At 47.3% G+C, this 23,938-nt stretch overlaps 1 protein-coding gene across 10 annotated transcripts in view; it reads right to left on the bottom strand.

Annotated features, from left to right (window-relative positions):
• The window catches only part of LOC105466337 (calneuron 1), a 670,377-nt gene that overhangs the window by 534,126 nt on the left and 112,313 nt on the right, over positions 1–23,938 (bottom strand). Inside the window, exon 1 of one of the 10 annotated variants that reach the window (XM_011715321.2) lies at positions 23,076–23,242. The exons of 6 other annotated variants lie outside the window; for them this stretch is intronic. The gene's annotated coding sequence lies outside the window, so the exon portion shown is untranslated. Of the gene's footprint in view, positions 1–6,551; positions 6,635–12,756; positions 12,831–22,267; positions 22,373–23,075; positions 23,243–23,938 lie in introns of those variants that run through there. 3 more of the 10 variants (XM_011715324.3, XM_011715323.2, XM_011715328.3) reach the window with 3 other exon arrangements.

The following is a 23,938-nucleotide window of genomic DNA, read 5'->3' as shown; positions in this document are numbered from 1 at the left end:
GCCGCCCAAAGTGCTGGCATTACAGGTGTGAGTCATCGCGCCCGGCCATATTTTTTAATTTTTAAAAGAACACACAGGTAAATATTTGTGTAATCTCAGGGATGGGGAGGGATCTTCTAAACATGATTCTGAAACTTAAATATGTAAAAAGAAATAATAAAACATTTTGTTAAAAAAAAAAAAAAAAACTCGCCAGGTGCGGTGACTCACGCCTGTAATCCCAGCACTTTGGGAGGCCGAGGCAGGTGGATCACGAGGTCAGGAGATCGAGACCATCCTGGCCAACACCGTGAAACCCCGTCTCTACTAAAAACACAAAAAATTAGCCAGGAGTGGTGGCGGGCACCTCGTAGTCCCAGCTACTCGAAAGGCTGAGGCAGGAGAATCACTTGAACCTGGAAGGTGGAGGTTGCAGTGAGCTGAAATCACACCACTGCACTCCAGCCTGGACAACAGCGAGACTCCGTCTCAAAAAAAAAAAAAAAAATTTAAAAACTCTAGGCTTGGCACAGTGGCTCACTCCTGTAATCCCAGCACTTGGGGAGGCCAAGTCTAGAGGATTGCTTGAGGCCGAAGTTCAAGACCAGCCTGGGCAACAGAGTGAGACCCATCTCTAAAAAATTTTTTAAAAAATTAATTCGCTGAACATGATGGCACACACCTGTGGTCCCAGCTACTTGGCAGGCTGAGGCAGGAGGATCACTTAATTAAGCCCGGGAGTTCAACGTAGCAGTGAGCTATGATCGCACCACTGTACCCCAGCCTAGGGGTGACAGAGTGAGACCCTGTAACTATAAAAATAATTTTTAATAATAAACACTAAGTTAAAAGTAATACTAAAGAAAGGGACAAAGAGCAAACACAGAAAATTTTGCAACAGATAATAAAGGCTACTATTCTTTCCACTACAATTCTTTAAAAAACATTTTTAATAAAACCTTGATCAATAAACAGACATAAAACATCAATGTACAATTCACAAAAGGAAAACTCAAACAGCCAGTAAGTATATGAAAACAAAACGTATGTGCTCGCTTACAACCTCAAAAATCCAAGCGAAGACAATAACACAAAACCATTTTAACGGTCAAATTTTGAAAAACAGAGGCCGAGGCAGGAAGATCACTTGAGCCTGGGAGTTCGGGACCAGCCTGGAAAACATAGCAAGATCCTGTCTCTACAAAAATAAAAAATTAGATGGTGTGGTGGGGGATGCCTGCAGTCTCAGCTACCCGGGAGGCTGAGAAGGCAGGATTGCTTCAGCCCAGGAGTTCGAGGCTGCCGTGAGCCATGACCACACCACTGTACTCCAGCCCGTGTGACACAGTGAGACCCTGTCTCTAAAACAAAAAATTTCAAAAAACAACACCAATAGCAGACATTGGTGAGGATGTATAGAAATAAGTCCTCTTTTCATTGCTGCTAGAAGTGAAAATAGGAAAAAGCTTGAAGAAAGGTCTCCAAATTGTAGACCTGATAATTCCTCTTCTAAGAATTTGTCCGGCCAGGTGTGAATCATGCCTGTAATCCCAGAACTTGGGGAGGCTGAGGCAGGAGGATCACTTGAGGTCAAGAGTTCAAAACCAGCCTGACCAACATGGTGAAACCCCGTCTCTACAAAAAAAAAATACAAAAACTGGCAGGCACTTGTAATTCCAGCTCCTCAGGAGGCTGAGGCGGGAGAATCACTTGAACCTGGGAGGTGGAGTTTGCAGTGAGCTGAGACCACACCACTGCACTCCAGCCTGGGTGACAGATTATGTCAAAAAACAAAAAAAAAAAACAGAATTTGTCCTTAAAAAAATACTTACACATGCGCCATGTTTTTCAATAGTGAAATCGAAAACAACACATGGCACCCCCATTTGTGGACTATGATGAATTCATTTAAAATGCTGAATGGCAAAAATCGCAATTACTTTTGCACCAACTTAATAATATAGAAACATTCACAGGATATTAAGTGAAAAAACAGTTCATATAGGAATGGATGCTGCAACCCCTTCAGATAATAAAGAAGGGAATACAGAGTAAAGACATACGACATCCATACAAATGCAGACTCTGGGACATTTTAGCCTGAAACTGTTATCAGTGATTATCTCTGGGGTCAGTGGGATTACGAGTGAATTTAATTTTCTTCTATTTGCTTATCTTTAAAAGTTTAACCACAAATCTTTTACTTATGCACTTAAAAGAATATTTTAGGCCGGGGGCAGTGGCTCGTGCCTGAAACACCAGCATTTTGGGAGGCCGAGATGGGAAGATGGGAGGATCGCTTGAGACCAGGAGTTCACGACCATCCTGTACAACAGCATAGTGAGACTCTGTTTCTACCAAAAATTTAGAAATCAACTGGGCATGATGTCACGTGCGTGTAGTCCCAGCTATTCTGGAGGCTGAAGCAGGAGGATCACTTGAGCCCAGGAGTTTAAGGCTGCGGTGAATTATGATGGCACCACTGCACTCCAGCTTGGGTGACAGAGCAAGACTCTGCCTCTCAAAAGAAAAAGAAACAAAGGAAAGGAAAGAATAAAAAGGAAAGGAAAGGAAGAAAGAAGGAAGGAAGGGAGGAAGGAATGGAAGGAGGAATAGAGGGAGGGAGGGAGCGAGGGAGGGAGGGAAGGAAGGAAGGAAGGAAGGAAAGAGAGAAAGAAGAAAGAGAGACAGAAAGAAGAAAAGAAGGAAGGGAAGGGAGAGAGAAAGAAAAAAAAAAGAAAAGAAAAAGGAAGGAAGGAAGGAGAGAAGGAAGAGAGGGAGGGGGGAGGGAGGAGAGGAGAGGGAGGGAGGAAGGGAGGGATGGGGAGGGAAGAGAGAAAGAAGAAAAGAAAAAGAAGGAAGGCAGGCAGGCAGGAAGGAAGGAAGGAAGGAAGGAAGGGCAAAAACAAGACAGCAGCAGTTTTCTCCTGGGGAAATCCCTGTTAGGCTGGTGAGTCTTAGAAGCCATCACCCCACAGGAGGATTTATTCCTAAACATTTCTGCAAACGAACGCTGAGAGGATCTAGCGTTGCAGTTTGGTACCACAACTGTTCCCACAACTCTGTCTGCTCTGCCGGGCCGGCCCACCAGAGAACCGATGGCAGCCAGCATCTGGCAGGATGGGACAGCTGGGCTGCAAACGCTGGAGATGGAACTGTGACCACAGGGCGAACTGGGCAGCTGCCACTCAGAGAAAACCTGTGTTGCACCTGGACAGACCTGGCCTAGGAAGTCCCCACAAGACTCAGAAAGGAGTGCGAGGCTGAGAGGAAAGAAAGGACTGAGGTTAGGGATTTGAGGGGAGCATTACTTCTAGCCTTTCCAGGAAAAAGGACTCAATGCCTCCCTCCAAGAGACACCAGCAGTGACACTGGCCCCAGAATTAGAGGCTCCAGCCCCGGTAAACAGAGGGAATCCAAAGAACATCCTTGCAACGGGTGAAAAAGGAAAGGCATGCATGCACTGGAAGTACAGAAAAAAAGAATGTCAAACTTTAGAACAGCCCACACTAGGAAAAATATTTCACTCTGTGCAATAGATCAAATTCTACTTCCCAGTGATTCGCAAAACAGTATGGGACCTGAGTGCTATTTCTGATTGAGCTTCTACGACTGCTCACAGGGACCCTTATTCTCTGGTCTCACCTCCCTCTGTCAATAACCTGATCCGGAAACACTCAAATTCATAAGGAGCATCCCTATTTCAAAGGACCCTACAGTGAATTATTTGGTTTCAATGCAAATGACACTCAAGTCTTTTATATTATTATTATTATACTTTATGTTCTAGGGTACATGTGCACAACGTGCAGGTTTGTTACATATGTATACATGTGCCATGTTGGTGTGCTGCACCCATTAACTTGTCATTTACATTAGGTATGTCTCCTAATGCTATCCCTCTGGTGTGTGATGTTCCCCTTCCTGTGTCCAAGTGTTCTCATTTTTCAATTCCCACCTATGAGTGAGAATATACGGTGTTTGGTTTTCTGTTCTTGCGATAGTTTGCTGAGAATGGTGGTTTCCAGCTGCATCCATGTCCCTACAAAGGACATGAACTCATCCTTTTTTATGGCTGCATAGTATTCCATGGTGTATATGTGCCACATTTTCTTAATCCAGTCTGTCATTGATGGACATTTGGGTTGGTTCCAAGTCTTTGCTATTGGGAATAGTGCCACAATAAACATACGTGTGCATGTGTCTTTATAGCAGCATGATTTATAATCCTTTGGGTATATATCCAGTAATGGGATGGCTGGGTCAAATGGTATTTCTAGTTCTAGATTCCTTCTCAAGTCTTATACATCTGTTCAGATATTCTTAAAGGGCCCCTTTAAGAAACACCTTGATCTTACGTTATTTTCTCTTCTGCTAATTCTCCGAATTTGAGGGACTGAAAGACGTCGCTTATTTAACACACTTCCATTCTTCTCCTACTACCAACCTCTCCATTAGTGTCTCAACTATTATCTCTCTCTTACACTGGAGCAAAAAAATCACAGAGCAAGGGACAGAAGACCAGGATTCCTTGCAGGGAGAACCACCTTGCAAATTAATACAAGCTTATTCTTTCCACATTGGTGTCCAGGAGTTATGATAACGGAGGGCCACATGTACGGCTAGCTCTCCACTGTATAGTTAATCCTCCAATTAAACTTCATTTTTCCTTTGAGACAGTGTCTTGCTCTATTACCCAGGCTGGAGTGCAGTGGTGCGATCATAGCTCACTGCAGCCTCAAACTCCTGGCTTCAAACACTCCTCCTGCCTCAGTCTCCTGAGTAGCTGGAACTACAGGCATGCACCACCATGCTTAGTTAATTTTATTTTTTATTTATTTATTTGTTATTTATTGTGCAGACAGGGTCTCACTATGTTGCCCAGACTGGTCTCAAATTCTTGGGCTCAAGTAATCCCTCCACCTCAGCCTCTGGAGTAGCTGGGACTTCAGGCATGTGTCAGAATGGCTACTATTAAAAAGTCAAAAAAAAAAAAAAAAAAACAGATGTTGGCAAGGATTGGAGAAAAGGAATGTTTATACACTATTTGTGGGAATGTAAATTAGTACAACCTCTATAGAAAACTATATGGAGATTTCTCAAAGAACTGAAAATAGAACTACATTTGATCTAGCAATTCCACTACTGGGTATCTACCCAAAGAAAAAGAAATCATTTTATCAAAAAGAGATCTGCACCCATATGTTTATCAAAGAGCTATTCACAATAGCAAAAATAAAGAATCAACTTAAGTGTCCATCAGTGGAGGACTGGATAAAGAAAATGTGGTATAGACATATGTATACTCTATTAGTTCATTTTCACACTGCTGATAAACACATACCCGAGACTGTACAATTTACAAAAGAGGTCAGGAGCTCAAGACCAGCCTGGCCAACATGGCAAAACCCCATCTCTACTAAAAATACAAAAATTTCCCAGGCATGGTGACATGTACCTGTAATCCCAGCTACTCGGGAGCCTGAGGCAGGAGAATTGCTTGAACCCGGGAGGCAGAGGTTGCAGTGAGCCAAGCAATGGACTCACAGTTCCACATGGCTAGGGAGGCCTCACAATTATGGCTGTGGGCGAGAAGGAGCAAGTCACATCTTACGTGAATGGCGGCAGGCAGAGAGAGCTTGTTCAGGGAAACTCCCTCTTTTAAAACCAGGATATCTCGTGAGACTTATTCGCTATCATGAGAACAGCATGGGAAAGAGTTAATTACCCCATGATTCAATTACCTCCCACTGGGTCCATCCCACAACATGTGGGAATTCAAGATGAGATTTGGGTGGGGACAGAGCCAAACCATATCATATACACGTCTACACAATGGAATACTACTTAGCCATGAAAAAGAATGCAGCAGCACCAGAAATGGAGCAGGAGCCCATTATCTTTAAGCGAAATAAGTCAGAAAACTATTTGGTTTCCAAGCTATGTGCAATATACTATGTTAACAAATACATATATTTTTTAATTTTTACAAGAACACAGAGGTAAATCTGTGGTCAGGCTGGGGTGAGGTGTCCACTGAAGGCAAGGCAGGTGGGCCTTGGGAGCTAAATAATGTGTACACACGGACATAGAGAGTGGGAACATAGACACTGGAGACTCAGAAAGGTAGGAGGGTGGGAGGGGATGAGAGATGAGAAATTACTTAATGGATACAATGTACACTATTCGGGTGATAGTTACACTAACAGCCCAGACTTCACCACTAGGCACAGCCTGGCCAACATGGTGAAACCCAGACTCTACTAAAAATACAAAAACAAATTAGCTGGGTGTGAGACAGGAGAATCACTTGAACCCAGGAGGCAGAGGTTGCAGTGAGCTGAGATCGCACCATTGCACTCCAGCCTGGGCAACGGACAGAGATGACACAGCGAGACTCCATCTCATAAAAAGAACAAAGAGTGGACTGTGGTCCTCTAAAAATCAGGCTGTAATACCAGGCAAGCAGGAAGACAGGGAGGGCCAAGTTCAAGTCAAGCTGCTGACCAGGGCAGTGAGCAAGGCCTAGACCCCAGCCTATGACCTTGCAAAAGGGTAGAGCAATCCAGTACCATTCAGGCAAGGGTAGTCCCAGGAAATCCAGGCCAGTGAGTCGAGCCTGAAGTGCGGGAGGACTTGGGGAGCTCTGTTCCCCAGGTGCACATGTTCCAGGAGTGGCTCTTATTGGGGAAGCAAGAATGAGGTAACGAGTTTCAGGATGGAATCAGCGAAGTGCCACGGTCCTGAGACCTAGGACGACATAAACAAAGAAGTACTCTGCAGACACTTGTACAACAACTTCAGCAATCAGAATTACAGAGGCAGCTGGAAGTGGTGGCTCATGCTTGTAATCCCAACACTTTGGGAGGCTGAGGCAACCAGATCAATTGAGGTCAGGAGTTCAAGACCAGCCTGGCCAACATGGCGAAACCCCATCTCTACTAAAAATACAAAAATTACCCATGCACCTGTAATCCCAGCTACTCGGGAGCCTGAGGCAGAAGAATTGCTTGAACCTGGGAGGCAGAGGGTGCAGTGAGCCGAGATCATGCCACTGCACTCTAGCCTGAGCGACAAAGCAAGACTCCATCTCAAAAAAAAAAAGAAAAAAAAGAATCACAGAGGCAGCCTAACCTAGCAGGTTAAGAGCATGGCTTTTAAAGTCATGAGTCCAACCTCACTAGTCCATAGCTGTGTGACTTTCAGCCAGGTACTTAACTTCTCTGGGGTTAGGTGTCCTCATCCATAAAAATGTTATTGAAAGGATTAAATGAGTTAACCTATGCCAAGTGCTTAGAAAGCAGCACTTATATAACCATTAGCTGTAATTATGCTGCCTCAATCTTTATGCTCACTTTCAGGTGCCCCCTAAGACTTCACCTATTCAATTTAAACACTTGATCTTCTGGGACAAAATGCACACACCCTGAAAAAGCACCATCTATTTGAGTCCTTGAGTTTCGCATTTATTGTCTTCATCTCAAGGCAGCTCACAAAGCACAAAGAGCCGGGCATGAAACCGTCCCTGTCGACACTGATATGCTGAGACAGGTGACTTGGGTTGAGAAGGCAGGCAAAAAGGATCCAATGAAATAAACTTATTACTCATCACGCGCTGAGCACATCACGGCTGGCTGATAAATGCTGAGAGCGTCAATTATGAACTATTCTTACAAGCTGAACATATTCACCACAACACCAAGAAATCTATAGGTTGCAAGCATTCTCTATGGTTTCAACGACAGAAGACAATATTTTGGGAGAAAATGGTAAACGTAATTGTTTTGCGTGAAGTGGGGCAGCCTACGTCGGCGTCCCACCTGGAAGCAAGCTGTTGAACATCTGTCAAGGTGTCAACTCCAACTGTAGAAGCAAAGAACTTCATCAAGCTTCTGTGGAGTTAACTAAAATTGGTGAGGTGCCTGGAGGGAGGGGACGGAAAATCGCAGGTGTAACTAACTGTGACATTGCCAGAGTCACAGGTGCCTTTAACGTGACTATACCCACAGTCTTTCTGGATAGCTCTGTCTCCTGATTCTCCCGTACCAAGAACAGCACAAAGCGTCATCTCTCTTGGCATCTCCCTGCCGCGTCTGTCCTCCTGAGCAGCCCTGTCCTAATGGTCTGTGACTCTAAACAAATCACCCTAGGTCCCAGCTTCCTCCACCACCAAACATAGTGGTTTAGACCAGGGGTCCCCAACATTTTTGGCACCAACGACCAGTTTTGTGGAAGAAGACAATTTTTCCATGGACGGGGGAACAGGAGGGGATGGTTTTGGGATGATTCAAGCACATTCCATTTATCGTGCACTTTAGTTCTATTATTACTAGATTGTAATACATAATAAATAATTCTACAACTCATCATCATGTAGAATCAGTGGGAGTCCTGAGCTTATTTTTCTGCAACTAGACAGTCCCATCTGGGGGTGATGGGAGACAGCGACAGATCATCAGGCATTAGACTCTCATAAGGAGCCCACGACCTAGATCCCACGCATGCGCTGTTCACAATAGGGTTCCTATGCAAATAGGGTTCCTATGCAAATCTAACACTGCCACTGATCTGACAGGAGGCAGAGCTCAGGTGGCAATGTGCACGATGGGGAGCGACTGTAAATACAGATGAAACGTCACTCCCTTGCCCACCTCTCACCTCCTGTTCGCTCCCTGGCCCACCTCTCACCTCTGGCTGTATAGCCTGGTGCCTAACAGGCCATGGACCAGTCAGTATCCATCCACTGCCAAGGGGTTGGAGATCCCTTGTTTAGAGTAGATAATTCCTAAGTTCCTTTCCGTTTCTCCAAGCCTCCAATTCTGACTCTAATTCTGACCAGGAGTGAAATAAGCCAGGCACAGAAAGACACACTTTGCATGTTCCCACCTATTTGTGGGAGCTGAAAATTAAAACAATTGAACTCATGGAGATAGAGAGTAGAAGAATGGTTTCCAGAGGCTAGGAAGGGTAGTGGGGGAATGTGGGAGATGTGGGGATGGTTAATGGGTACAAACAAATAGAAAGAATGAATAAGACCTAGTACTTACTAGCATAACAGGGTAACTGCAGTCAAAAATAATTTAATTTTAAATTTAAAAATAACTAAAAGGGTGTGATTGGATTGTTCATAACACAAGGGATAAATGCTTGAGGGGATGGATAGCCCACTGACCCTGACGTCATTATTACATACTGCATGCCTGTATCAAAATATCTCATGTACCCTATAAATATGTACCCACAAAAATAAGAATTTTTTTTAAATAAATAAATACCCTGGTGGAGTGGGAACAGAAAAAGGAGAGGAGAGGAAAGGTGAGATGAGGGGAGGAGAGGGAGGGGAGGGAAGGTGAGGGGAGGAGAAGGGGGGAGGGGAGGAGGGGGGAGGGGAGGGGGAGGGGAGGGGGAGGGGAGGGGAGGGGAGGGGAGAGGGGAGGGGGAGGGGAGGGCAGAGGCAGAGGGGAGAAGGGAAGGCAGGCAAATAAACAAATTTGTAATTCAAACCACAAAAAAAAAAAAAAAATCCTGACCAGGGACAGGAGAATGTGCTAAATCTTGAAGGATAAGTAAGTTTCATCCTGACAACTGGTTCTGAGAAGGACCCTGTAGAGAGGACTCGGAGGGTGCTATGAGCCTTTGCAGTGAGTCTGTCTTGGTCTGAGGGGTGGGAAAGGCAGGGTCCTCAGTCCTTTGTTCTCTAACCCTGCCCTGGATGAACCCATGCTGCCAGGCATCTCATGAAAAGGCAGTGATTCCAGAAGCCCTTCATGTGAAGCTAAGGACATCAGGAAAACGCTTCTCTGAACTAGCATCTTAGTATTCCCACTGGGGTCCACCCAATAGCAGTGGCGGCTGCAGCTTGTTAGAAATGCCTGCTCCATGGACAATTGCCTGAGGTCAGGAGTTTGAGACCAGCCTGGCCAACATGGTGAAATCCCGCCTCTACTAAAAATATTTTAAAAATCAGCTGAGCATGGTGGCGGGCGCCCGTAATCCCAACTACTTGGGAGGCCAAGGCAGGGGAATAGCTTGAACCTGGGAGGTGGAGGTTGCAGTGAGGCAAGATCACGCCACTGCACTCCAGCCTGGGTGACAGAGCGAGACTCCATCTCAAAAAAATAATAATAATAAAGAAAGAAAGAAAAGAAAGAGAAAAAGAAAAGGAAAAAAAGAAAGAAAAGAGATATCTTCCCCGAACTCAACTATCATAATTTGCAGTTTAGGCTGAGCACAGTGGCTCATGCCTGTAATCCCGGCACTTTGGGAGGCTGAGGTGAGCGGACTGCTTGAGTCCAAGACTTTGAGACCAGCCTGAGAAACATAGTGAAACCCCATCTCTACAAAAAACACAAAAATTATCCGTGTGCCGTGGCACACATCTATAGTCCCAGCTACTTGGGAGGCTGAGGCAGGAGGATCACTTAAGCCCAGGAGGTTGAGGCTGTGCCACTGCACTCCAGCCTGGGTGACAGAGCAAGACTCTGGGTTTTTTTTTTTTTTTTTTTTTTTTTAATGCAGTTCAACAAGATCCCCTGGTTGGCACATCCCTTGGAGAAATGGTGTGCGAGAGCCCTGCTTCTCAAAGGTGGCTGTACAGTGGAATCACCACCGCCTCCCAGGCCCCAGGAGATTCCTGGGATGTGATTAGAGCACTGGAACTTTTTAAAGCCTCCCCAGAGAATTTTAATGTGCAGCAAAGTTTGAGAACCACTGAATTAAAATCTCTGCTTCAGATTCTAGCACTCAAATCCAAGATCTGGAGGGATTTCACCTCCTCCAGAAAGGTCTGTTTCCTGAAAAAGCATCACTGATAACCGCCCTTTTCCAAGACCACAGCAGGGTCATCCCATCTCTGGAGTTATCATTTACGATGGGGTCACTGTCCCAACCATGCCTGCCTCTTGCATTTACCTTCCCTCCTAATATTATTCCACAGTAACCTCCAAAAGCTTTCCCTAGGAGTGGAAAGCTCACTTTCAGCTCTGGCTCTCTCTTTTTCCCTCCTCTTTAATGATGTGAATTTTTTTTTTTTTTTTTTTTTTTCCCTCGAGACAGTCTCACTCTGTTGCCTAGCCTGGAGTGCAATGGGGCAATCACAACTCACTGCAACCTCTGCCTCCCAGGTTCAAGTGATTCTCCTGCCTCAGCCTCCCGAGTAGCTGGAACTACAGATGCATACCACCACACCCGGCTAACTTTTGTATTTTTTTGGTAGAGACAGGGTTTCACCATGTTGGCCAGGCTGGTCTTGAACTCTTGACCTCAAGTGATCCACCCGCTCCCAAAGAGCTAGGATTACAGGCATGAGCCGCTGCTCCCAGTCTCAATGTGATTTTTCCCCGTTGCCTACTGCCCTCTGAGGATTCCAAGGAGTTCTGGCTGGGTTTTTGGAAGCTCAACAGAAGCATTTATCTCTTTGGGTGTCGAGATTAGAGAATTTCAGTGTTTATTTAAAGATTGCTGGGTGCAGTCGCTCCTACCGATAATCCCGGCACTTTGGGAGGCCAAGGCAGGAGGATTGCTTAAGGCCAGGAGTTCGAGACCAGCCTGAGCAACATGGTGAAACCCTGTCTCTACAAAAAAATTAAGAATTAGCTGGGCTTGTTGGCTAACTTTGGTCTCAGCTACTCAGGAAGCTGAGGTGGGAGGATCATTTGAGCCCAGGAAGCTGAGGCTGCAGCGAGCCATGATTGTGACTGTACACTTCAGCCTGGGTGACAGAAACTCCGTCTCTGAATAAATAAATGAAAATAATGCTGTCCGGGTGCAGTGGCTCATGCCTGTAATCCCAGCACTTTGGGAGGCCGAGGTGGGTGGATCACCTGAGGTCAAGCGTTTGAGACCAGCCTGGCCAACATAGGGAAACCCTGTCTCCACTAAAAACACAAAACTGAGCCCGGTGTGGTGGTGAGCACCGGTAATCCCAGCTACTTGGGAGGCTGAGGCACAAGAATCGCTTGAACCCGGGAGGCAGAGGTTGCAGTGAGCCGAGATCACACCATTGCACGCCAGCCTGGGCAACGAGAGCAAAACTCCATCTCAAAAATAAATAAATAAAACAAGAGCGAAACTCTGTCTCAAAAATAAAGAAAATAAAATAAAAACAATACAGGAACCAAGTCAGTTAGTTGCCTAGGTAACTAACTTGAGGCTTGGGTCTTGGCAGGAAAAGAAAACCACCCGTCTGAGCTGAGGGCAGATGATCTATTGGTGACCTGCTACCACCAAGTGAGCCATGGAGGGAACGGATTGATGGCAACCCACAAAACAGGCTTAAAATGCAATAACCTCGCAGAGATCTCTCTGCCGCTTGACATCTGGGCAAAAAATGTAATTGAACTGTTTTTTGGAGGGCTTTTGTGGGAGACAGGGTCTTGTTCTGTCACCCAGGCTAGAATGCAGTGGCGCAATCTTGGCTCACTGCAACCTCTACCACTGCAACCTCCACCTCCTGGGTTCAAGCGATTCTCCTGCTCAGCCTCCTGAGTGGCTGGAATTACTGGCGCCCACCACCACGCCTGGCTAAATTTTGTATTTTTTAGTAGAGACATGGTTTCGCCATGTTGGCCAGGCTGGTCTCGAACTCCTGGCCTCACGTGGTCTGCCTGCCTGGGCCTCCCAAAGTGCTGGGATTACAGGCGTGAGCCATCGTGCCCGGCCTTGATTTAACTATTGAAAATGGTTTCACAAACTCAGATCCTGATCGTCCTTGCACAACAGTTGTTTGTCTTGGATAGGCACAGAGAGGATGGAGGCTTTAGCTAGTGGGTTACATACCTCTGGGTTTCCAAGTACTAAACCGTGAGCCCGTGCAACATCTCTGTGGCCTGGCTACATCTCTGTTTCTTCATCTGTAGAATGGGAGAAATAAAATAGATGACACCTACTAAGCACTAAGCTAGTTTGCCTGCTGAGATGGAATATGTGTTTATGTGTATGCATATAAAATGAATCATCAACCACAGATCAGATTAAAAAGCAGAGCAACTGGTTTTCCGAAGCAGCAGTAGGAACGCTGGAGGCTGAGACGCCACATCAGTGTTCGGTACAGATGTTTGAGGCTTTCTTACCAGGCTATAAAAATGTTTACACAGTAATTAGGCCTGTTATCAGTACACAAACAGATTACACTTTACAGAATGAATGAACGGTTCAAAAACCCTCTCGGTTTTCATGAGGTTCGGAGCATTTTCCTAATTCTTGGGTTTACGAAAATAAATTCGGTTTCCAATAACACGGAGCCACGGCTGAGTGTAGGGGAAAGGGATCTGGGGTGTAAAATGAACTCTGACAGCGCACATGTCACTCAATCTCTCTGACTGAGTCTCCCCATCTGTAAAAGCTAACCAAGATTCCTCTCCTCCTTTAATTCCATGGTTCTATTACTTTGCAGTCAATGTCTTCTAAACACGTATTCATTCTCTTCACCACAAAAGGATATGTTTAATTAATGACTTTTTTTAAGGTAGTAATTCTGCTGAATCACATAATGAGACTCCGATCCAACACTATTCAGTCATATTGCGACTGAGTTTGTGGCAGCTAATTCCTGACACTGAAGCCCCCAAGCCCAGTCTATAGGATGAGACCACAAGGTCGACTTGGGCTTTATGTGGATGTCCAGCTCTTCCAGAACACATCAATGGTTCTGAGTAACACTTGATTGAGGCTGGGTGCAGTGGCTCACGCCTGTAATCCCAGCACTTTGGGAGGCTGAGGCGGGAGAATCACTTGAGGTAAGGTGTTCGAGACAAGCCTGGCCAGTATGGTGAAACCCCATCTCTACTAAAAATACAAAAATTAGTCAGGTGTGGTGTCACACGCCTGTAGTCCCAGCTACTCAGGAGGCTGAGGCAGGAGAATCGCTTGAACCCAGCAGGCAGAGGTTGCAGTGAGCCAAGATCACGCCACTGCACTCCAGCCTGGGCAACAGAGCAAGACTCTGTCTCCAAAATAAATAAATAAATACATACATAAATAAATAAACACTTCATTGAATGTTTTTCTTTTCCTGTTTTCAAGGAATAATACTTAGTTGTGACAAATATGACACCAAAATAATTAGCCAAGCTGTTGAATTTGCACTTCTAAATTTTCCTATTGCCTAACTTTTGATAACGAAAAAGTGCAAGCAATTTGTAATCGTGATACAAACTTTTGGGATCCAATACGAAAGCAGTAATGTTTAAATGTTCAGAAATGAGCTTTTGATGAATATTTAATTGCTCTATTCTTTATAAGTATAAATTATGCTTTCAGTAACACTCTGAATACTAAAAAGGCAAGGTTCGGTTCTTCCTAGCTATGTGTTCAAATTTCCCAGTAATTTGTTTCAAAAGGGGGAAAAAAGGTCATCTTGGTTTCAATCTCTATGAGAAGGAACTTGGAGAAGTAAGGTAACTTCTTACAGCAATATCCCAAATTCAACAAAATGTAGATGTATGTATTTGAAAGGCATAGAAAAAAATCTAACAATATATGTACTTGAAATGTGAATGGTATTGAGAGTGAGAGTGAAGAAAGATGGCTTCCATGTTCTCTGTAACATTTCTGTATAGCTTTTAATTTCTTTTTAAAAAAGAATGTTTAATTTCATCACTAAAAAATGTCTTAAGCACAAAACAGAGCCACTCATTGGGCACCTTTGTCAAAACAAGTGATATAGTTTGGCTGTGTCCCCACCCAAATCTCATCTCGAATTGCAATAATCCCCACGTGTCAAGGGTGGGGCCAGGTGGAGATAACTGAATCATGGGGGCGGTTTCCCCCCACACTGTTCTCATGGTAGTGAATAAGTCTCACGAGATTTCATGGTTTTATAAATGGGAGCTCCCCTACACAAGCTCTTTCCTGCCGTCGTGGAAGACATCCTCTTGCTCTCCCTTCATCTTCCGCCATGATTGGGAGGCCTCCCAGCCATGTGGTACTGTGAGTGCACTAAACCTCTTTCCTTTATAAATCACCCAGTCTCAGGTATGTCTTTATTAGCAGTGTAAGAACAGACTAATACAATGAGCATCCTATCTTCTGTCCCAACCAGGACCGTGGGTTTTTGAGATTAAAATTCCCAAAATAAGATGGTAGGGGAAAGTGTTTAGTAGATTACGGTCTCCCAACACTCTATTCAAGGCACTGGTGATCATCGGTGTCTACATTTTATTTATTTACTTTTTTTGAGACAGAGTCTCGCTCTGTCACCTAGGCTGGAGTACAGTGGCATAATCTTAGCTCACTGCAACCTCCGCCTCCTGGGTTCAAGCAATTCTCCTGCCTCAGCCTTCCAAGGAGCTGGGATTACAGGCACCCACCACCACGCCCGGCTAGTTTTTTATATTTTTAGTAAAGACAGGGTTTCGCCAGGCTGGCCAGGCTAGTCTTGAACTCCTGACCTCAGCTGATCCAACCATCTCGGCCTCCCAAAGTGCTGGGATTACAGGCGTGAGCCACTGCGCCCGGCCCGGTGTCTACATTTTAAAACAAATATTTTTCCGATTATAAAAGAAATGTGTGTTCATTTGCAAAACCATAAAATCATTCATAATGCCAACAGCTTTGGACAAGCATTGTTAACATTTTTGGTCCATTTATTTCCATTGTTCTTCTGTACCACGTTTTTAAACAAAACTGAAATCATACTATGATTGCAGTTTTGTTTGTATCCACACTTAACTGGTACGTTAGAAATCACCAAATTAAGGTCACCAAAGCATTTTCTCTCCATCTGTTACTCCTAAACACTACATTTTATTTTACATTCTGATGGATAAAGACTCACTTTATTGTACCACGGTAGTGCAGGCAGAATGGACAGCTGGAGACAGGATGATCTTTGGAAAATATAGACTAAGTCATATCACTCACCTTTTTAAAACCCCTCCGTGGCTTCTACTGAACTCAGTATCAAACCCAAACTCCACAGGATGACCCTATATGAGCTAGCCCCCATCTCTCTCAACTCATCTCCCGCCACACCAGTCTCCTTCCTTCTCCTCTAAATGAGCCCAGTTCATTCCTGCTTTGAGACTTTTGCACTGGCTGTTCCCACACCCTGGAAGTTCTTCCACAGATATTTCCCCACCTTATCTCTTCATGTCATTCTGGTGTCAGTCTAAATAGAGCTCATCATTGAGATCTTTCGTGGTTGGGCTCGGTGGCTCATGCCCGTAATCCTAGCACTTTGGGAGGCCGATGCAGGTGGATCACTTGAGGTCAGGAGTTCGAGACCAGCCTGGCCAACATGATGAGACCCCATCTCTACTAAAAATACAAAAATTAGCTGGGCATGGTGCCACACACCTGTAATTCCAGCTATTCAGGAGACTGAGGCAGGAGAATCGCTTGAACCCAGGAGGCGGAGCTCGCAGTGAGCCGAGATCACGCCACTGCACTCCAGCCCGGGTGACAGAGCAAGACTCCATCTCAAAAAATAAATAAATAAAAATACAAAAATTAGTTCGGGCGCAGTGGCTTATGCCTGTAATCCCAGAACTTTGGGAGGCTGAGGCAGGCGGACCACCTGAGGTCAGGAGTTCAAGACCATACTGGCCAACATGGTGAAACCCCGTCTCTACTAAAAATACAAAAATTAGCTGGACGTGTGGGCGCCTGTAATCCCAGCTACTCGGGAGGCTGAGGCAGGAGAATCGCTTGAACCTGGGAGGCGGAGGTTGCAGTGAGTTGCGATCATGCCACTGCACTCCAGCCTGGATGACACAGTGAGACTCCGTCTCAAAAAATAATAATAATAATACAAAAATTAGCTGGGTGTGGTGGTACACGCCTGTAATCCTAGCTGCCCTGGAGACTGAGGCAGAAGGATCACTTGAATGCGGGAGGCAGAGGCTGCAGTGAGCCAAGATTGCACCACTGCACTCCAGCCTGGGCAACAAAGCAAGACTATCTCAAAAAATAAAAAAAAGAGAGAGAGACCTTTGTTGGCCATCCAATCTGAAGTAGCCCTTGCATCTGTCTCAATTATATCCTCCAATTTTATTTCTATATTTTTTAATGTGTCTTACACCACTAGACTATAAGGGTACCATCTCTGTCTGATGAATTCATCATTTTCCCCAGTACCTGAACCAGAGATGCTCAATACATACTGGTTGGATGAATGAAAGCATTTTCAAAGAATCCAGATTTGTGGTGCGTGAGATAAAGTAACCTACTTAAATAGGTCTTATTCACAGCAGCACAGTCCCTTAATGAGGCTTGTTAAAATAGATTGTCACCCTCTCCGATAACCTGGTCATGGAGAGCTGCCCACAGCCCTGCCAGTGGGAAAGCAAACCAGTTATTTAGTCTTGTTCAGACTTCAGTTCTGCTTCTCTACCCTGTTACCTAAACCAGAAACCCAGTGGTGACACCTTCCCTTTCTCCCACTTCCCTAGCAATTAGTAAGTCCTGCCAATTTTCCCTCTTATGGAAGACAAGCTCAACATCACTGTCTTTTAGCAGAATCATTCCAGTTTCCTTTCAGAAAACACTCTCTCCCGGCCGGGCGCAGTGGCTCACGCCTGTAATCCCAGCACTTTGGGAGGCCTAGGCAGGTAGATCACCTGAAGTCAGGAGTTCGAGACCAGCCTGGCCAAATGGTGAAACCCCATCTCTACTAAAAATACAAAAATTAGCCGGGCATGGTGGCAGGAGCCCAAAATCCCAGCTACTCGGGAGGCAGAGTTTGCAGTGAGCCGAGATCGCACCACTGTACTGCAGCCTGGGCAACAGAGTGAGGCTCCATCAAAAAAAAAGAAAATGAAAGAAAGAAAAGAAAACAATCTGTCCCAATCTCAGTGACTTCTCAGAAACCTACCCCTAGATATAGGAACCCAAAACTATGCCAATCGGATATGTCCTCTGAGCATCCTGAATGCAGCAGAATGATACAATAACAATAATGGAGGGCAGGTGAGCCCAAAATTGGGGCTTAGCCTGGGAGGGTTCTTGGCTTTGCCCAGGAAAGAATTCAAGGGCAAGCCAGGGGTGTGAGACAGCAACTTTTTTTTTCTAATAGTCACAGAATATCTATTTATTTATTTACTTATTCATTTTTTTTTCCAACTTGTACCTTTTTTTTTTCCAACTTTTATCTTAAGTTCAGGGGTACATGTGCAGGTTTGTTACATAGGTAAATGTGTATGTACCATGGTCATTTTCTGCACAGATCATCCCATCACCCAGGTATTAAGCCTAGAATCCATCAGTTATTCTTCCTGATGTTCTCCCTCCTCGCACCCTCCACCCTCTAACAGGCCCCAGTGTGTGTTTGTGTGTGTGCGTGTGTGTGTCCCCATGTGTCCGTATGTTCTCATCACTTAGCTTTCACTTATAAGTGAGAACATGTGGTATTTGATTTTCAGTTCCTGCGTTTGCTAAGGATAATGGCCTCCAGCTCCATCCATGTCCCTGAAAAGGCCATGATCTCATTCCTTTTTATGGCTGCATAGTATTCCATGGTGTATATGTACCACATTTTCTTTAGCCAATCTATCATTGATGGGCATGTAGGATGATTCCATGTCTTTGCTATTGTCAATGGAAGACAGCAACTTTTATTGAAGCAGCAGTGTACAGCAGCAGCAGAGATACTCCTTGTACAGCAGGGCTATTCCCTAGGCAGTATGTGCAGGGTAGCACCCCAGTGCTGCAGTCTTATTTATACCCAGTTTTAGTCATATCCAAATTAAGGACAGTTTATGCAGAAATTTCTAGAAATAGGGTGGTAACTTCTGGGTGGTTGGGTCATTGCCATAGAAAGGGGTAATAACTTCCAGTTGCTGCCATGGCAATGGTAAACTGACATAGTGCATGTGTGGGTGTGTCTTATGGAGAGCTGCTTGCCCCCCAGCCTTGTTTTAGCTGGTCCTCAATTTGGTCCAGCTAATTGGACCAAATTGAGCCCCACCTCTAGAGTTGAGTCTCACCTCCTACCTCAATAATAACAGAAAAGGTTGGTGATCATTTACTTCCATAGCATCTGCTGGAAGAGACCATAAGTCAATTCCTGCCACCGAGATCCCCTGCACTGCCTAATTCCTGTCTATTCCGTGCCTGATTCTTTAGGGATGCTCTTAATCCTGTGAGTTTCCATCAATATTTCTGAGGCAATCTTTGTTGACATTGTTAGCCAGACTTAGTTTCTGTTGCTTGCAACCCAAGGATCCTAGCTGACAATTCTCCTGTTTGCTGAATCCATCCCATCTTCTCCATCCTCCCCACCATGGCCTCATCAGCCTTGCCTGGCTTTCAGAGCCAGCCTCCTCCCTGGTATCCATGTTTCTGGTCTTCTCAGTGCCAAATTCATTCACCACGAAGTCTCCAGCCAAAAGTGACCACGCCACCCTAATGGAGAAATGCTGAGTCCCTGGTCCTGACCAAAGGCCCCCGTCTATCATCTGGTCATTTCTTTTGTACCTCCCTGTCTCAATCTTTAAGCACCAAGAACTCCAAACTACCAGCTGCTTCCTCATATTCTCCACATGTGTTCTAATATCTCGTCCTTTCCCACCCTTTCCTCTGCACCAGAATACCCATGAAAAGCTAACCACGTCCTAATCATCCTGTAAACTCAGCTCAGACATCACCTCCACCCTTGCCTAGCTACCATCCACCTCTGCTCACAAATGTGCAACCCTAACACATGGTCTGCCCTCCCCACTAATCTGTGAATTTTTTGATGACAGACACTGTGTCATCTTCATCTATCTGTACCACATACTAGGCACTGAATAAATGCTTGTTGAATGTTAAATGATTAAAAACATAATTCACATTGAAAAACCCTAGGTTGGATGCAACAATGGTGTTTTCCTTTTTCTCCTTCCGAACCACATTTGGAATTATCCTCAAATTGAGCGTTCTGAGAAATCTGCCAATGCTCTGCTAATCTTGAAGGATGGTTTCATAGCTTAGGAGTCAGAACTCACACTGTTTTAACAAGCATCAGAGGCTGTTGCTGGTTGCACTGCCTAATGGTTCTCAATCGTGAAAGGACATTTCAGACACTCTGACTACACCAGCTGAAACCTCAAGTGAAGGGCTAAGGTGCCACTCAGCCTATACCAACATGAGTACAGAAAGGGAATATGAAAAAAAAAAAAAAAAGCTTATCATCAATCATCAAACCAGTACAGGCACACGTGACAAGGGAAGGGCTTTGCTGTGGGATTCTCCTTCCTCCCCAAACCAACTGCACAAGACACAGCTCCTCCTGTGCCTTAGTTTCCTCACCAGGAATGAGGAATGAGATGCCGACCTAGATTCATTCAACGAACATAGACAGGGCACCCACTCTGTGTCTGACTCTAAACAAATTACTGCAGGTCAAAGATTCCCAAAATACTTTTCCTATCCTAAGGAAGCAGTGTGGAAAGTGCCACACACATAGGATCGAATCCCGGCCTGTTAGCCTCAAACCGTAACGCTGCTTCTGACCTGCAAGCTTCACAGCCCCAGGAAAAGTGATTTCAATTCCCTTCGCAGCAGTTTCCAAACAGGAAAAATGAGGATGACATGAGCTCAAAGGTGTGAAAGGGTCTGGCACACAAGTAGGGTCTCAGAAATCTGAATTAAGAGGGTCTCCGAAGGCTTTAAACGTCCAAAGTTCTATCAATCGGAATTTCTCTCGTAATGAGAACTAGTGCCCCCTTCTGACAACCAGCGAGCACTGCATAGGCTGTCAGTATAAGAATGTGGTAAAAGACACCACGGCACACACCACAACAGGAGGAAGGGCCTGCCACAGATACCCCACCTTGGCTGGTGACCCTCCCAAGGCCAGTTGCTATGAAAAAGAAATGTATAAATGAGATCCTTGCCCTGCCCAATATTTATGGAGGGATCTGAAGCTACCCACTGGGGAGATAAATGTAAAATTCAAAAGTGATGGGTTCTCATCCACCCCCCACCCTGTATCCCCCTCCCCTTACAGAGGAAAGGGCATCACGTGTGTCGGTCAAGTCTTGCCCATCCCTTTCTCAACAGAACCAGCTGAATTAAATTATTTTCTTGCCAAAAAGCCCTTATCCTGCACCCTAGCCGAAGGCCTGATTACTGGCAATAGTTGCTTTCAGAGTTCAGGGAAAGGTGACATCTTGGTGAACAATTCTAAGAGGATTTAGCTCTCCTCCAATAAAATATCATGAGGATTGGATTTCCAAAGAGTTTTGTTTTCATTACTCCACTTGGATACACCCAGTAACCAACTTCACTGTCGTAGAACAGCTTCTCAGTAAACAGCTCCATGCAGCTATTGCCATGAAAAACCCACACGTCTGCAGTGAAGTCAAAAAACAGAGCCACTCCACTGGTCTTCCACCAGGGCAGGCTGCTCTGGAAACACAGCGCAGGGCATCCTTGGGGCTTTGGTAGAAGACCCCACTGATTGCCTGAGGAACTAGCAAAGTTATGCAGTTCCTGGAGCCCAGGAATGAATCCTAAACTGGGCGTGGTGACAGAACCACAAGGCTGAGAGGTCTGAGGTGACACCTGGACATCAGTACAGGTAGCAGATAAAAATCAAGACTCCACATTCTTCTTCTTCTAACACCTCCTCCCACCCCACAAAAATGAAATAAAACCACGAACAAGCCAAGGAGGAGAGCTGGAATCAGGCTCCTAGGAAAAACACGTCCTGTTCTAGCCTCAAGACAATTTCACACCAAATGGCTTTAAATTCCTTTCCAAAGCTTTGATGCCCGAATTGAAAAATAATTTCCCTTTTTGAGCAAAAGTCAGCAGTTAAAGAAGCAGAACCTGAAAATCCTAGGAGCTCATGAGTTCTCCTATGTGCACAAATGTTGCGTGTGTCTGAACACGCAGCGCAGAAATCTACCCATTCTTTCTGGGAAGGTCATCCCAACTCTGTCGCAGAGGCTACTGTGGGTCACTCTAGAATGTAGTTATTATCACCACTAAACAGACTTCCCAGCCACACACAGCCGGCGCTAAGCTGCTATTCCCTGAGCCCAAGAAACTCTCCTTTTTTTGCAGAAAACCGGCTCAGGGCCTGGGGATGGCTGGCGCCCCAGTCTTGGCACTCAGGGAACTGCAGGCACCGCTTCACCCGGGAGCTAAGGGCTTCGACCCAAATGGAAGAAAGGCGCCTTCCTCACACAAGCCTTCTCCAAGAAAAAAGAGCAGTGGGAAACCATGGTGGGGTGGTGGCCCGGGCGCACGTGGCCCAAGGCTAGGACGCAAACTGATCCCCTCGGTGCACGCTTTGTATCCCCAGCCCGTCGGGATGGGGTGTCCCCCGCTTGCCCTCTCCCCGAGGGCGGCCCAGAACTACCTGCTGCTGCCTAGGAGCCCTCGGACCAAGTCTCGGGAAGTTCACTCCGCGTTGCGCTAGTCCGGAGAGACTGGGAACCCGGGTAAACCCAGACTGTCCGGGGAAGACGGAGCCCGCCCCTGCCTGGGCGCCAGACCCATCCAGCTGCTTGGAGCTCAGGGACTAGGTACCAGCAGGACTGCAGAGGCCTCTCTGGTTACCCCTTGCACCCCGGCGCCCCCAGACTCGGGGTAGGTGGCGGCAAGGAGCGTGCGTCCAGGAAGGCAAGCAGTCAGCGCTGGGGGCCGGACGTAGAGAGAACCCTGCCTCCCGTCTCCCCCGATCGCCATGACTCCGGCTTCCCGAAGAGACCTGGTTGCCGCCGGGCGTTCCCACCTGGGCTGCGGTGCGGCTCCGGGTCCCCTGCCCTCCCTCCCCACCGCCCGGGAGCCTTCGGCCGCGGGCGCGCTGCCTGGTGGCCACTGGCGCCTGGGGGCTACAGGAGCGGTTCCCAGCCTCCAGTCCGCACAGTGCCGGGACAGCAGAGTGCGCCGCGGCCCTTCCCTAGCCCCACGCCCCCAGGCAAGCAGCCAGAGCCAGCTCCACGGAGGGCAAGGTGGCCGGGGCAGCCCCCAGCCCGCCGGGTGGGTGCCCCAGTGCCGGAGCCAACAGGTACGGGAGGCGTTGTCTGCCAATCGCCCGCCCACTCCGAACACGGGGGCTCGCGACAGCCCGGGGGTTTGGACACCCTGGAGAGGGGCGAGGACCGAGGGAAGAGGAGAAGAGAGGGAGCGCGCGGGTGAGCTGGAGAGCCGGCGGCTGCACTCACCTCTCGCTGGGCCGGGGCCCCGCAGCCCGGCAGCCGAGGCGCCTCCGCACCGCGCGGGGGGCTTCCTCCGAGGCCCGCAGGGAGGGGGCGGCGCGGAATGGAGGCGCCAAGCGGGCAGCGCTTAGCCTCTCGCTCACACCCCCAGCCGGCAGCCGCGTCCCCGCGCCGGCATCCTCGCTGCCGCCGGCTCCCTCGGCGCCCCCGGGCCGCTCCCCACGCGCGCGCCGAGACCGGCACGAGCCCCCTCGTCGACTCGGAGCGCGATCTGGGCGCGTGCCTCCCTGTCCTTGTCCTCTGCTCCCGTCTGGGGACGTGTGCCCCGCACCCCCTGCACCGCGCGCTCTTCTACCCCTCCCTCTCCCGCTGGCCGCGCGGGTTCAGCCCATGTGCGCGGCTGCCTCGCTGCGCCCCGGAGCCCAGTGGCCGAGGCCCCGCCGGAGTTGCGCGCCCTAGAAACTCCATGCAGCTCCGGCCTTCTCCCCAGCTCCTCCCCTGCGGGTCCCCCGGGGCCTTGCGGCCGCCAGCAGCACAGTCCACGCTCTGCCGGCGCCCGCGTTCAGGAGCCGGGCTTCTGGGCTCGCCTTGGCCGCCTGCGCCCCGGCTCCTCCGAGGGTCGGGGAGCCCCCACCCCCACCCTCCGCCTCTCCAATGGCTCCCTCGGTTTCTAGGCAGCGCAACCTGAGGAACGCCTCGGCGCGCGCGCACTCACACTCGCGCGCACACACACACACACGCACGCACATGCACGGCACACACAGGCAGACACGCGGGGGGCGAGCAGGCGCTTGGCAGACGGTGCTCCTTCCTTCCCTTCCCAAAGAGGCTGCCCACGTTAACTCTGGCAAACTGCTGCTCCTCGGAAC

The sequence above is a fragment of the Macaca nemestrina genome, chromosome 4, assembly GCF_043159975.1.
Source record: "Macaca nemestrina isolate mMacNem1 chromosome 4, mMacNem.hap1, whole genome shotgun sequence".
NCBI classification, from domain to species: Eukaryota; Metazoa; Chordata; class Mammalia; order Primates; family Cercopithecidae; genus Macaca; species Macaca nemestrina.
The sequence above is the reverse complement of the archived record's forward strand: the minus strand, read 5'-3'. Positions and strand labels throughout refer to the sequence as shown.